Source organism: Pseudopipra pipra, chromosome 18 (assembly GCF_036250125.1).
Source record: "Pseudopipra pipra isolate bDixPip1 chromosome 18, bDixPip1.hap1, whole genome shotgun sequence".
NCBI classification, from domain to species: domain Eukaryota; kingdom Metazoa; phylum Chordata; class Aves; order Passeriformes; family Pipridae; genus Pseudopipra; species Pseudopipra pipra.
The window spans coordinates 11,980,546-11,992,029 of NC_087566.1; the positions used below are offsets into that span (position 1 = coordinate 11,980,546).

The 11,484-nt window shown below is 41.7% G+C and overlaps 1 long non-coding RNA gene across 1 annotated transcript; it reads right to left on the reverse strand.

Moving 5' to 3' along the window:
- Positions 1–2,067: 2,067 nt before the first annotated feature.
- On the reverse strand, positions 2,068–11,008 carry LOC135424218 (uncharacterized). Its single transcript, XR_010435118.1, has 3 exons — positions 10,951–11,008; positions 7,292–7,684; positions 2,068–4,723 (listed from the first exon to the last, which is right to left on the reverse strand). It is a non-coding gene; the product is annotated as an uncharacterized LOC135424218 (long non-coding RNA).
- Positions 11,009–11,484: the final 476 nt, after the last annotated feature.

Below are 11,484 nucleotides of genomic sequence, written 5' to 3' on the forward strand. Positions count from 1 at the left end.
GCAGGAGCCAGCTGATGGAAGACTGGACCATCTCTTTGACATGTGTTCATTCAGGTAGTAACACACCTATTTCCAGCCTAGAAAATGAGCCCCAGCATCAAGACAAAAAAAAGGTCACAGTTGAACAGCTCTATCCTGCTCGGAGGAAGAACTGTGTGTTGCACATTGAGTACCAGGTGTTCTGTTATATTTGATCTTGGGTGACAAATTCTCTGCAGTTGTATCTGCTGTAAAAACGCCTCCTGACAGAGGAATGGACAAGAGATACAATCTTTATAGTAATATCATTAAAGAGAGTGATTGCAGCCCAAGTCCTCCTCAATCTCTTTAGCAACACTTTGAAAGAACTATGCAATTCTGAAAGTCTCATTATTCAGCATAGCAGCCTGGTGGAAAAGGTCTTGAATGCCCTGGAGAACTGAATGGCCTGGAATGCCCCAATGGGAAGGCTGTTGATACATGAACTTTTGCACCCAAGGTTCCCTCACTCAACTATTATTTGAACCCTTGTAAAAGGTTGATTTATTAAATACTGGATTCTCTGCCGTGTTAATAAGAGATGCTATGATCTGACAGGACTGTCATGAGGGGATTGCTAACTATGCCTTTGAAATAGGTCCCTGAAAATGAAATGGCAACACTCTTCAGCTTCATACATACATTTAATATCATATATAGCGACTTTATCACATCCACAAAAATACACATATTTTAACCCTACAGAGGAACAACCAGGAGCAAGGTCATACAGAGGCTCTTCAGAGACCTTCATGGATTTCCACCACAAGCTGTCCCAGAGCTGTTATTAACCTCACCATTAGGATCCCAGATGCAACATTCAAACAGCTGCAAACAGCAGCTTTTGAATCCATACGGTGCTGACACCTTTTTAGAAATGGAGTTTCTAAAGCCCAGCTTCTCACTCAGCAGAAGCCTTGTAGTTGTAAAAGAATGGGAAAGATGCTTTTAAGAGAGGAGCAACACTTTGTGACAACCTTCTCAAGCTCAAAAACGCACATGCTGGGAGCTGACAAGCCCCCTTCTTTTTCCTCTGATGGAGAACAAGCACGTCTCGTTCTATTCCCTTTTCAGTATTGTTCCTTTTAAAGTGACAAATGAATAAATAAACAACATCTGGGTTGCAGAGCAGCCATCTGGGAAAGCCTTGGAAGTGAAGTGTAGAAGAGCCCCCAGAGAACGCTCGAGAGACAGAGAATGGAAAGTACCTGCAGGTGCACTCACCAAAACAAGGGGCTCCTGCTTCCCTACGTGGGTCTAGTGAGGAGTCTGTCACTCACTAGACCCAGAGCCAAGCTGGACTGACAGTCACCCTTCACTGGTGCTGACAGACAGACATGGGCACGGGGTGGATGAGTCTCCAGGAGTCTGACAGGTGAAAAACACCCCATCCCCCTGCTAGACATTCTCTGCCTGTTATTTCTGAATGCGGCTCTGCTTTAGACACACGTTAAAGACTTTTATCCCACAGCTTTGAACAACAATTCATTGTGTGGTTTGTTACAGCTGAAATGCAGTTCCATGGTCAGAGTGATTCAATGCTGACCTTGCCTTTTCCCTCCCCATCTGCAAGCTTGCCATGCTCCCCCTCTTGTGCTGGCACCAGCTCAGTTTATTGGGCCCCTCAGGCAGCTTAATCAGGAGGCTGATTACGCTGAATATTAATAATTCCTTGCTTTGGGGCCAGATCAGTGTCCTGGACTGCTGATTGCTTGGCTGCACAAAAACTAGCTCTAGATGGTGGTTCAGGCTCGCTCCACCCTTCTTACCAGCACTGCAGGCTTAGATTGTTCAGACTTCTTTGGGAAGCACATGGATGAGGGTGGTGTTCATAACAAAAGCTTCTGGAGTCTCCCTCCCTTTCTGACTCTTTGCTTTGTGTTACAACTGCAGCAAGATTATTTTTTTCTGCCTTTGCTTCAATCTCTGTCTTGCAAGATTCGCAACTGAATTAAATTGTTAATCAAGTATGGAGAAGGAGATGAAAGAGAACCTTAATATGCAAGGGATCAGAACAACTACCTAAATAAAGTTCTTTTTAAATCACGAGTTATCTGATTACTTTATTAGATCATCAATTCACAAATATTTTTAACAAAAATTGAGGCGGGTCTAACATTTTCCACTGTGGTTTCTTCTAAAGTGAAACTATGACATGTCACAGATACTGTTAATCTTATCTTTTAAACATCATTCAATTGTGTATAATTTGGAAAGTAATAAGGTAAGGCCTATGCAGGCAATAACTCTCTGAAGGATAAGACCAAATTTCAAGGGAGGCAACAATTAAGTTTTGCAGTCCTGCAGTATTTGTCTGAACAGGTTTGTAATATTTTACAGCTTAGGCAGGAATCAAAGAAAGAAAACAATATAGCAAGTCTCACTTGGAGATGATGACATTTTCTCACAAATCCGATGGCAGTAAATAAGCTTCCATGACTTATTATTCATGTACCAAGGATTCAGCATTGTAGCCTGATGGAAAACCAGAACAAGGAAGAGAAACATATTGCTCCCAGTTTTGTTGCAGGTTTTTCCCTTGTTTATCAAGTTGTGCACTCTGATTCCATAGCTCTTATATATATATATATTTTTAATATATATGTATAATACGTATCTAATATGTTATATATAATTATATAATATACAGAGGCACACCAGCTAGATTACAGATCTCACTTCCTTGTCCACCTGACTGCATTGTAGATCAAAATGCTGCCAAACTTCTAACAGGTGTCTGTCAGAACACATGAAAATTAAAGCAGAGGCACTTATAAATTCAAAAGCTGGTAATATTACTATCCAGAGTTGGAACAGACAGAATTTACAGACTTTTGCTCATGGGCATAAAGCACAGATTGTGCCATTGCACCTTTGTCATTGCTATTAGGTATAACCTTGACTAATCCAGCATAGCACAACCCGTTCCTCCCTCCCCTTTTTGCCAGCCCGTGGCCAAAGAACTCCCTGAGCTTTTATGTGTCTCTTCCACAGAAGGATCAGTGGTTTCTCTCCACTCAGATTGTAAGCTCGGTTCTTGCTGTCCAAAAATCGGGTTACACTGTCACACGAAGGCTGCACCACGGATGTAGAAAAAACCACCCTGTTGGACTTGTTCTTGTGCCTCTTGCATCTTCTGAGTCAAAAAAGAGTTTAATGCTCAAAAGATTGGTCAGCAAGTCACGTTCAGTGAGAGCCTGTGCTCAGCTGGAAGTGGTGCATCAGCTCAGTCCTGAGCTACCTGTTAGTTTACGTGCACAAACTTAAAAGCTGGGCCAGAATCCAACCCTTTCCAAGCACATTTGCAGCTAATTACAGTCTGCCTGCACTGTTGTCCACTCTGTACACAGCCTGAAATACTCCCATTATGATTTAATCTAAACCAATTTGGTTTATAATTTATTGTTATATCTGGCTTGCAGGAAAAGAGCACGAAGTGAAATGAAACCACTAACAAGCAAGTATCTCTTCCAACATCACTTCATGGTCTCTTAAACACTTCAGCACTTCTAACTTGGAGAATGGCTGCCTACATTTCAGCATGCCCATCTATTATTAAGTCTAACTATCAACATGAATTCAATTATGTCAATCAGATTTTGGGTGATATGTAGACTGGCATTAAAAGACAGCAAACACATTTTTTTGTAATTTCAGTTACAGGTTGATGGGAACACAGTCCACGAGGTAGAACGAGATTTTTGGCACGTTATTTTTACTGCTCCTGAGAAAATAAAAGCTTTGTAATTTATTGGAAACTGAAAAGCTGCCTTTATTTAGTTTAGCTGTGCCTCAGAGTCTCCTGATCACTGTCAGCAAGTGCTCAAAAGTTAAAAGGGAGGAAATATTGTGAAATGCCACTAGAAGGTAGTGCAGTCTAAGATTGAATACAAGGACTCTTGGGCTCAATTCCAGCCTCTAGAAATTTGCTGGGGATGAAATTCATTTATGTGCAGGCAGCTGTCATGAGGTTACACACCTTTTATGTTTCCACATAAATGAAAAAAAAAATGTTAAATGATGCATTGGGCGACTGCACTGGATATGGAGGGTAAAACTCTGCCTGGGGCATCAACAGCACATTCCTTTGCCCCCTTCCCCATCTACAGGCATCACATCAAGATAACCCAACACTTCTGTGAGACACATAATCACCTGGAGACCACTGAAGGGCATCAGTGAGTGTGCAACCCAGAGTAATGTAATGACACCGAGGAAAAGATATTCGAGGAAAAATTGTCTTAAGGTCTGTGTGACGATGGAACAGACTCCAGGAGAAAACAGTGGGAAGTCTCCATCAACACTTAATTAGCAGGACAAAGCAGCAGAAATATAAAGATCACTAGGAATAATGCTTCCTGCAGAAGGGAATAAATAATTTAATTCCATTTCTTCTTCCCCCTGTGCTCAGTTGTGTTTGACAGAGCTGGTGGCCCGGGCTTTGAGATATTTCTTGCTATGCCTGGAGGGAGGGATAGGTCTGGAATGCTCCTTCCAATTAACTGTGACTTTCCAGGAGCAATCAGTGGGCAAAGTGCTGCTGCTTCTGCTAAAGCCTGAGGGGGCAAACTGCTCCTTGCCAGGCAGGAATCAGGGCAGAGGGAGCAGCCACACTCCTGGCCTGCAGCAGGGTACGGGCTCCAGCAGCAGGGAACAGCCACAGGGAGAACAAGCTCTGGGGAGCAGGAGGTCTGCACAGCCCACCCTGAGGAAAGAAGGAGGAAGCACTTCACTCCATAAAGCCCAACTGTAGGTTTCTAGGAACATCTGCATATTCATAGCAGCTCTTTAAAGACAACATGATAAAGCAAATAGTTTTAAATATTAGTAATCCGTGACATAAATGCACTTGGTGATAACTAGGAGAGGAGCCCAAGAAGTCTCTTCCAAAATACCAGATGTCCTTGCAATTTCCTCAAATATTTAAACTTTTTTTCTAATGGTTTACCTTATCAATCTTGTCTCACAGAGCAGAGAAAATGCATTTTTCAAAGATTATTGACGTGCTGTAGAACTGAAAATCTAAAGGGGATGCTGTCAAATTCCTATGGTTAGAAATAAATTGGGTAATCTTCATAGTCCTGAAGTCACTAAAACAGATGTGATACTTTTATCTGTGGCCACATATATACATACAGTTTATCAGTGCAATTACAGGTAGGAAAGATTATATTTATCTTTGCTTTCCTGTGAAATGGGAACAAAAAGGAAAGTATTTGTTTACGAAGAGGCTTGAATTGAGTGGAAATTGAAGACCTACCCGTTGTGATAAATAAACTGGTTTTTTTTGCTCTGAACTATCAAGAGAGAAATTGCAAACAACAGCTACAAATTATATCACTAAACCATACAAATCAAACGGATCTAAACCTACCTAGGTTTGGGTCTTTTAATTCAGACAATCAAAATGAACATTTTTTTTCTAGTGCTTAATAAAGAGCACAACCAGTATTCTGGTAACACCAGTGGCTTAACAACTCTGTGCCAAGCCAAGAACAAAACTTGTCCCTCACCAGTCAGTACCACCTTTGATATTATGAGCTTTTTTTAGCCACTATCTTGAGAGCACTTCTCATTCCAGAAGAGTCACCTGTCAGTGTAACATACCCACCTCCACAGCCAAACAGGCAACATCATGTTCTCTTCTTTTAGAGGCCAGCATAAAACCTGCTGACAGCTGTTAGGGAAAATGTTGCATTCCCAGCTCATTGCACATCAAAATATTTGATGCTAAGGTCTGCTTCCCTTAAGTACAGGGCTCTTCTTCCATGAGAAGAGCCTGCAGGACTTGTGCTTTGCACTGACCAGCATCTCCTTTGCCCTGACACATCTGTGCTCCTCATTATGATCTTTCTTCACTTTCCCCTGCTTTCATTAGAAGAGTCATGGAAGGCTCTGTGAGTTTTCTTCAGTGTGTCGAGCTGCAAAGCCTCAGCACACAAATAATGCACTTATTTACCATTCCCTTTGCTTAAAAGTCAGTCATTCAACGGCTTCCCTGTCATTATGTATATTTTAGTTTTTGTCCAAATGCCTTTGGAGTCAGCTTGCAAAAACAAGTGCTTTCTGTGGGGAACTTGCTATATTGAGGAGGTACTTTATGAGCTGCTCACCTAAGAAGTTCTTGAAGCTGGCCTTCCCCAGGGATTCTGAACTCAGTCCCAGAGCTTCCCTTCAAGATTCCCTGTCAGTGACCTTCTTCAACATACCTGAAATTCATTACTATGTACCCAGGGTTCTGAGGCTCTGAGTTTCAGACTTAAAAGGCGACTCCTCCTTTGATGCCTGAGGTTAGACAGCTCGGCACAAAATTTGAAAAGATCTCCACTTTTCAAGGCATTCTGGGTTCCACTTTCTTATAACAATTAAGTGACCAGATTTTCAAGTAAGTTTACAAGGTCAAATGGTGACAAGCACATAATGGAATTTGGATCAAAGCTCCTGAGGTTAACCACGTGGGGTTTTAGGCCAGGATTGTACAGAGGCAGCAACGTAAATACCACCGAGAATCTGTAAAATGGCACGTTGGGCACTTTGTGAAAGGTACACTCTGGAAAGGTTTGGAGTTTTCCCCTGTGACATATAGACTTGGTCATTATCAGACATTCTAGAGAGGCTTTTCAGTTAGACAATGTAAAACTTGCATAGAATGAAAGTTAAATTCCCCCAAGGACCTTTGTAAAAAATAGTGACAAATACTAGATGTCTTCATTGGAAATATTTTAGCAGGGATACTGACACCAGAAATCCTGGTATCTGTAGGGCACAAATTTTCCCACCATTCATAGGTAACAGAGCAGCTGCTCAGCCTGATCAGTCACTTCTCAAATTTTTGGGAATCTGTTCATCACACAAGCGATGCCCATATGTTTTTAGACATCCTTTCAACTTGCCAGGCACTGATAATGTAGGAAATTCCTGTGGTCTATGAGTTTCCACTGTGTTTCCAATCACTCCGACTGAGGACTGATGCAAAACTCAGTCAAAAATCTAGATAGTGACAAAGAAGGATTTATGCAGAAAGGGATTGTTCCACTTCCCAGGAATGCTTTTTGTGAGGGTAGCAGCACAGAGGTGTGTTCATGGCATCACTTTTAAGTGTCAGAAGTTGACATTGCTGAGGAATTTTGCTTCTCCCCAGGTGCATTAGTCATCTCCTGGATATTCCAGACTTGTTCGCCCCCTGAGCGCACTTGGGGGAAATATGACTGATGGCAACAAAACTTCTTGAAGAAATGTGTTATTGCCAGCAGGTAATAACAGAGTTACCTACCTCCCTGCAGGCATTTCCTCTATATATCAGGATGTTTGTTACGAGCAACTGACTTCTCTAGAGGGGCCTAAATTCTTTCCCTGCTCCTGGCAGATGTTCTGCCGTGCCAAGAAAACTCAGTTTGACACACACACACTGGTAGATGTCATTTTACAGACTCGCACAACAGTGGCCAGAAGGGACCTCTGGAGATCTTCTACTGCTCAAAGCAGGGTTGAGCAGAGTGGGTTGCTCAGGACGTTGTCCAGCCTCTGGCAGGAGTCGCTTGCTCTTTGATCTGAGGTTCAGCTCGTTGTTCTGTTTCTCCACACAGAATCTCTGCCAGGAAACCTTTACGGTGAGAAGGCTTCACAGTTTCCTAGTGCTGATCCAGCATCAGGTTGTGCATCTGCCCTGTGGGGAATAAGTGAAAAGAAAGCCCTGAATATGCACAGAAGTTGAGAATGGGAGAAGCTGATAAAGCTTGAATGAGTGAGCCATTTTGGTGGTCTGTGCTGACAGTATGCACTGGAAGATGCCCAGTGGGATCACCTGGGAAGAACTGATTTTATTGATCACTGGAGGGCTAACCACGACTCCATAAAACCTTTTCTCCTTCTACAGGAGTTATGTGCTGTTCAGGCAGGGGTATCTGCACACCATTGGTTTTATATTCCTCACTCCAGCTGACTACATCGATTCCCACTGCACAGATTTCTGGCATATCACTCACTCTCCCTCTGACCTGATACTTAAAGACTTCATTTGGTTTCTTATCATCATGTTTAATTCCATGCTGTCAAATTTGTTTATCTTAGTTGCCAGGGATTTCTATGTCAGTAGCTTCACTGCACCCTTCAGTTTGGGATGTGCAGTTTTGAAAGTGATTTTTGTGTGTGTATTAATTTAACTCCATCTCAAAACTGCTATAGGATATATATTTTAAAGGGATAGAAGACTTCACACTGAAAATTAGTTGTTGCACATTCGCACAAGATGCAACTCTAAAATGATAATTAAAATGATAATCAAAATATTTAAAATTCAAACAGCTGAAGCAAGGGAATACTTAAAATTTTCATTTCGGTAAAGAAAATTTATTCAAAGTAGGTTTATATCTATATTATCTACTTTAATTTTATAGCTTCATACATGCACACAGAAATGTTTCATGAAGAAATTGTCCATCTAGTACACTCTCATATTTCTGGGCCAAATTATCAGCTGGAGCTGAGGGAAACTCCTTTAACTTCAGAGTTTAAAACAAGAGTTCAGTGGAGACACTAATTTGCAGATTTGAGAGTGGAGGAGGAGACCACCCATCAGCCCACACCCAGCAACAGAGCTGCAGTGGATTACACATTGCTGCAGGCTCTGACTTGCACTAATTACACTGTGATGCCTGGACCAGGTCAGATCAAAGGCCCCCTGAACCTGGCATTTTGTCTCCAGCAGGGAATGCCTAAGGAAGTCCATGAGAATAAAGCACATACCTCATGGTACTGATCTCAGCCTTCAGGGACCTGCAGCTCAGGTAGTTCCGAGGCCAGAGGTGGTGTCTTTGGTTTGAACAGACACAGATGGACTCTTTTTTTCCCATGGTTTTTCCTCATTCATTGATTACACTTTACATTTCCTAGATAACTTCCAGACCGTTGCCAAATCTACCTGACACTGAGCAAACTTCCAAAGTATCCTCTGGGATGGATACTCTGATTTAACAGGTTGGTAAGTGGAGGCACAACCAGAAAGAAAGCTCGAATTTCAGAACCGTGATCACCTGAAAATCCTACTGTTCACAAACAGATGCAAACCAAACCAAATCAAACCACAAAAAGTGGGCAGAATTCAGGTTTCACTTCCTTTCACACCGTGTGCTGAGGCTGACAGAGAGTTAAAGCTTCCAGCTAATAACAACCAAACCTGGTCATGACAAAAAAAATCTATTTTTCAACTTACAGGTGTCATTTAAAACCAAACATAATGCTTGCTAGAAGGAGACTTTTGGACCCTTGCTGGATGTTGCCTGTATTTCTACAGTTGAAGGATCAAACTCATCCTAAAGTGGGGTTCTGTACCTCTAGTCTTGTTGAATATGTTTCACATTGATATCAAATTGTATTTAAGCACAGACACTTGAAATTGATATGCCTTATTTATGGTTAAAGCACTTTTTCAACTGGCAGCCTTCATAAACAGTATATTAACATTAATTTCTAAACTTAATTCTAGATTAGTTAAGCTGCATCAACAAATTTGGCATTAATGGTAGCAGATCTATGAAATACATGCGTTGCATATTTGATAATGTTGATATAATATCTGGAAATTAAAGAAAATGAGTTAAGCTGTGACTGCATGCAGAAGTAGGCCATATCCTGTATATTTTTAACTCATTTTCCACTAATTAGAGCAGAGGGTATGCTTAGTTAGGCATATAATTAAGCAATAAAACCCTAGTGATTCAGTAAGCACTACTGGTATTTTGCTAATTAACGACTTCATGAAGTCTAATAGTAGCTCTCTTATCACTTCAATCAATGAGTTATTGATCTTACAACAATCTGGACATATCTGAAGAAGTAACTGTCAGCAACTGCACTCACATAACCTCATTTAAAAGAGAATCTAATCACTGTTTTTCTGCAAGAGAAAAAAAGCTTTCTTATATCTAGCATTTTCAGCCATATATAGAAGTGTATAATTCTGACACAGTTAAGTTGCTTAAAAGTGGCATTAACACAGACAACCTGCAAAAGCAAAAAGAAAGAATAATAAACTTATTCTTGTTGAAATCCTTACTTTCAAAGAGCACATAGATTTGAAGGGCCTATTATACCAAGCAGAGTCTCAGGTTATCAATAAAAATTATTACATACTATGCATGATTAAGTCGAGTGAGTTTGGGTTTTTAATTCTCTTTCTGCATTAGACTGTCTTTTAGGTACTGTGCAGTTTCTTGGGAGTGTATATTCATAAAAGCTGTCCAAGAAAATGCCCATGGAATGGGAATACACAGCAAATCTCTCCCTCACTGCTACCACAGCTCCAAACCCCTCCTGTACCTCAAGAAAATGGACAGTGAGCATTACAAGTTTTGCTGACAGCCAGACCAAAATTAACAACGACAATACAATTTCCTTTATAATTACTCCAGTAGCAGAAATAAATACAGGTCAGATGTCTCTCAGGATGAGATTGATGCACTTGCTTTTGAACAATAATTTAGTTTCAGTTAATGAAGCCAGTAATATTTAAAGAGCACCCTTCTTTGCTACATTAAGTGGTGCAAAAGTCTAATGCATGATTAATTTTTTAAAATTATAATGGTTCCAGAATATTTCATCACTGAATGATTCATTGGACAATGCCAGACTTAAATATCTGGCAAAGATTTCTTCTTATAAAGAAGTACACTCTCCTAAACCCTGAACATACCAGGCCAAAATTGACCATTATTTTTTTTTCAGTTCCAGAGTCACTGGTCATTAAATATCAATCTCCACCCCAGAGTAACCAGAGTGCATGGCCTTAGGCACTGAAGCAAAAGAAGAGGTCCTTGTGATTTTTTTTCAAGACCAAGCAGGCTCCAAGGTTGGCCGGAAAGCAAAGACAGTCTCAGTCATCAACTCCTGCCAGCCTTGGCAATGAAAACCCCGTGTTGTCCAACACAAACTCACCTTCCTGCTGGCTTTGCCACAGCTCAGGGCTGTGGAGTTTTCAGAGCAGCAATGCCAGTGCCATAGAATCATAGAATCACAGAATCATAGAATCATAGAATCAGCTGGGTTGGAAGGGACCTCCGAGATCATCAAGTCCAACCCTTGATCCAACCCCGCTGTGGTTCCCAGCCCATGGCACTGATGCCACATCCAGTCTCTTCTTAAAAACCTCCAGGGATGGAGAATCCACCCCTTCCCTGGGCAGCCCATTCCAATGGCTGAGCACCCTCTCTGGAAAGAAATTCTTCCTAATATCTAACCTAAACCTCCCCTGGCACAGCTGCAGACCCAGCCCTCTTGTCTTGCTGATCGTTGCCTGGGAAAAGAGACCAACCCCCCCTGGCTCCCCCCTCCTGTCAGGGAGTTGTAGAGAGTGAGGAGGTCTCCCCTGAGCCTCCTCTTCTCCAGGCTGAACAGCCCCAGCTCCCTCAGCCTCTCTTCACAGCACTTGTGCCCAGTCCCTTCCCCAGCCTTGTTGCTCTTCTCTGGACC